Here is a 4,213-nt window from a genome sequence, read left to right as displayed (position 1 = left end):
GTTCTAAAAGAGAATTTGTGAACTGAAATACTGCTGTAGTCATTTTTGGAAAATACAATCTACTTCATCTTGTTATTTCAGTTCTTAGCCTAATAAACAAAAACTTCATCTGTTGATGGACATCTAGGTTCTTTCCATAGTTTGGCTATTGTGGACATTGCTGCTATAAACATTCGGGTGCACGTGCCCCTTTGGATCACTACGTTTGTATCTTTAGGGTAAATACCCAGTAGTGCAATTGCTGGGTCATAGGGCAGTTCTATTTTCAACATTTTGAGGAACCTCCATGCTGTTTTCCAGAGTGGCTGCACCAGCTTGCATTCCCACCAACAGTGTAGGAGGGTTCCCCTTTCTCCGCATCCTCGCCAGCATCTGTCATTTCCTGACTTGTTGATTTTAGCCATTCTGACTGGTGTGAGGTGATATCTCATTGTGGTTTTGATCTCCCTGATATGAGGAAGTGGTGATGCAACATGGGGGCTTAAGTGGGTAAGAGAAGAATCAATGAAACAAGATGGGATTGGGAGGGAGACAAACCATAAGTGACTCTTAATCCTACAAAACAAACTGAAATAATAGAACTAAATGAACACTTAATTCGAGAGAACACAGCCTGATTTACTGGATTAAGAATAGGTGACTGGGGTACTATGAATTATATATCACTTAACCATAATGCCAGGAGAAGGGGGGGTGGGGTTATGGACATTGGGGAGGGTATGTGCTTTGGTGAGTGCTGCGAAGTGTGTAAACCTGGCGATTCACAGACCTGTACCCCTGGGGATAAAAATACATGTTTATAAGAAAATTAAAAATTAAAAAAAAAAAACTTCAATCTGGTATTAGTGAAAAAATATTTACTCATTTAAAATCCTTCATTGAATTTGTGTTTCTTTGGACATATTACTAATATTACTATTATTGTTAATATTACCGGTTTGTGAACTTCCAAATCTTCCAAATCTCTTGACCTTTAACTTTTTAATAATTTGAGTGTAACATTCAAAAGCTGATGTTGTAAAAAATCTAGTGAAAGGAATTATATTTAACTTCTGGGTTTGGAATGTTTAATTTGCAATGCTCATTTGAAAGATAGAAAAACAGTATCAAGTGTCTTTAAAGATGAGGTTATAATTCACACTTGAATAGGAAAAAAAAAATCACAAATAGACTATCTCCACTATCCCAAGCTAATCCCTATGAAAATTATCACTTTACTTTAAAATCATTTAACCCAAACAAGTTGTTGACTTTGTGTATCATAAGTAAAGCCTTACCATACATAAATAATCATTCTATGCCACATAACATTGTTCAAAGATGTTAATGTGCTATGTTGTATGGTAGAAATTACTTCTCCTTTAAAAAATGTTAGAGACAGTGCCAGGTGAAGGACACAATGCAAAAAACAATTGTGAAGAAATTATGAAAAATTATATTCGAAAAATACAAAGTATATCCCACTTTGTCCAGATTAAAAGTAAGAGTACATTAAAGTGGAAAGGGTCACTGTTGAAATGATTACACTAGTCAAAATGACATCATCAAACCTCACTTCTTTCTTTTAAAGGTTAGTAGGCAAAGGACTATGTCTGCTCTTTGAAAATGTCAAATAAAATGCTACTTTTCCAAAGTGTGAAGTAATGTTAAGCTAAACATTACAAGCACAAATGATATTAAGGAAACAAATTTAATGCATACTATTAATCAGAAAGTATATACTCTTACAATGTTAGGATGAACTCAAAGAAAGTTTGAAGATGAAAAAGCCATATTTTTTATTCTTAGATACATTAACCATAATGTAAGGGCACTAAAGAGAAAGAATAATAAAAGGTTTAGAAATTCAGATAAGGAGAAAGGGAAATAGTCTTATTTAAACTGAAATAATAGAACTAAATGAACACTTAATTCAAGAGAACACAGCCTGATTTACTGGATTAAGAGTAGGTGACTGGGGTACTATGAATTATATATCACTTACCCTATTTTGCAGTACTTCAGTGTCTTTGTTGTAATCATGTCTGGCATGAACTGCTTGCCAAGGCTTCTCTGAATAAATACTACATTGTTTCTAATACTTTTACATTAATGTTGAGGCTCTTTCCAATCCTTGTAGATATCCTTATGCATAAATCTTTTACATATGTGCTAATGTATTAGTAGGATAAGTTCTTAGAGTGGAATTGCCACATCAGAGGCTGTGTCTATTATTAATTTTAAAAGATATTCAATGCATAGTTTATATTCTATGATATTGTCAGAAGGCTGTTCATGTTCTTCTAGTAAAACCAGTAAAGATAAATCCATATGTTTAATTTTTTATGTTGTAAACCAAAAAAAAAAAAAAGGTGGATTTTTAAAAATTATTCCTGAATTCCTGAAAACTAGAAGGGACCCAGCATGTGCACACTTCAGCTCACTAAGGGGATAGCACCAAGCAGAGGGGAATTAGGGACCCAAGAGATTAAAAGTGTTGATCAAAACTGTACACATTGAGTACATGTTCTTTTCACACGACATATAGTTCTTTAAAACTTGTAATGGCCTTTGAAAAAATTATGTATATAATTTATTATACAGTGTAGTTTAATATACAGTACTCATTAATTCTCATTTCTTATTCAGTTGAAGTAAATGCATAAACTACTGTCAAACAGAAATCCATAGTGGTTTTTAACATCAGAAACACATCATAGACTTCTGGTTTCCCGTCTGACGTGTAAAGAGTTTAAAAAATCATCACTCCCCTCCTCACAAGAAGAAAAATGCCGAACAAATTGAAAAACAATAATTCTTAGATCCATCAAAGAATTGTTTTCATGGGGAAAACTGCTGTCCTGAAAAAAAGAGATAGGCCAATACAGAAAGTTTATTTGCCAGAACTAAACATAGTTAGATTTTGCCAAACAAAATACTAGAACAAAGGAAGAAATATATCATTGAGTAAATTGTTCTTTTTTATATTTTTTCTTTTTTTTTTTTAAGATTTTATTTATTTATTTGAAAGAGACAGAGAGAGAGAGAGAGCACAAGCAGCGGGAGCAGCAGAGGAAAGGGAGAAGCAGGCTCCCGGAGCAGGGACCCCAACACAGGCCTCCATCCCAGGACCCTCGGATCATGACCTGAGCCCAAGGCAGACTCTTAACCAACTGAGCCACCCACATGCCCCTCTTTTTTGTATTTTTTCTAAAGGCAAAACAAACAAGTATACAACTACTGATCTCTAGAGATGAGGACCAAGAAGAAGGGAGGTTTGGAAAAGAAAGAGCCGTGTACCCACAAAACCTATCTTCTTCATAACTTTCCATTTCTCTGGTTCTAGGAGGGTCCTGGAAATTACTGTCGCTAAAATAAATGTTGTCAAAGAAAAATATGTGTCCATGTGTCAGATTGTCCAGTTTCTACCACAGCAAATTTTTTTAGATTTCTTACAGCTGATAATAGTACTGTTTGTCCCAAACTTATATTTGCCTGAAACATAAGATTAGTGGGTTTAAAAGTAAACATTACAGCGCTAGCTTTGACAGCACATATATTAAAGTTGGAAAGATACAGAGAAGATTAGGTGGTCTCTGTGCAAGCATGATACACACATTTTTAAGAGTGTAACTGTATATTGTTCTTTCCTTTAAGTTTTCATTTGAAATATGAATTTTGATATTAACTAACAAATTTTGGCTCTCAGATGACTCTCATAGATGGACATATGGATGAGGGGACTCAGACTTAAAAATACAAAGGACATGCAGAAAATTGTGAAGCATTCTCCATGAAATCAATGTTTATAGAGTATTCAGGGACATTCTCTAAATGGTTTCTTACGTCTGTGGCTGTAACATCTTCTGGTCAGTGAAAAGTAAACCATAAAAGAGGGAAAGATGAAACAAGGCAGTTTCCATTGGTGGCAGCTGCTCTGCTATGCCCAGGATGTGTCATCTTTACTGACACTTAAAAGGCATATATAAAAACACTTAATGTGTTTGGGTTACTGTTGATGACAGATTGTCACCAAGTCTATCTTCTGTGTAATTTCTTCTCCAAGTTCATCTTAAAAGACAGATGCTTCAGGTATTTTGGGACTTACAAATTTAATGGGTTACTATTTTTCTGTTGCAACTGGTGTTTCCAGAATGATAGTGTAAGTGTTCAGAATAGCTAATGGGATGGAAATCTCTGAAATTGTAATTATGTGCTTTGATTCTGTTTATAA

At 34.4% G+C, this 4,213-nt stretch overlaps 1 non-coding gene across 1 annotated transcript; it reads left to right on the top strand.

Moving 5' to 3' along the window:
* The first annotated feature begins 3,514 nt into the window (after window positions 1–3,514).
* Window positions 3,515–3,620, top strand: LOC123391517. Its single transcript, XR_006606227.1, has one exon. It is a non-coding gene; the product is annotated as a U6 spliceosomal RNA (small nuclear RNA).
* Window positions 3,621–4,213: the final 593 nt, after the last annotated feature.

This window comes from Mustela putorius, unplaced genomic scaffold, assembly GCF_011764305.1.
Source record: "Mustela putorius furo isolate JIRA1106 unplaced genomic scaffold, ASM1176430v1.1 tig00000228_pilon_pilon_pilon, whole genome shotgun sequence".
NCBI classification, from domain to species: Eukaryota; Metazoa; Chordata; class Mammalia; order Carnivora; family Mustelidae; genus Mustela; species Mustela putorius.
Note: the sequence above shows the minus strand (reverse complement) of the source record. Positions and strands in the feature narration are given on the sequence as shown.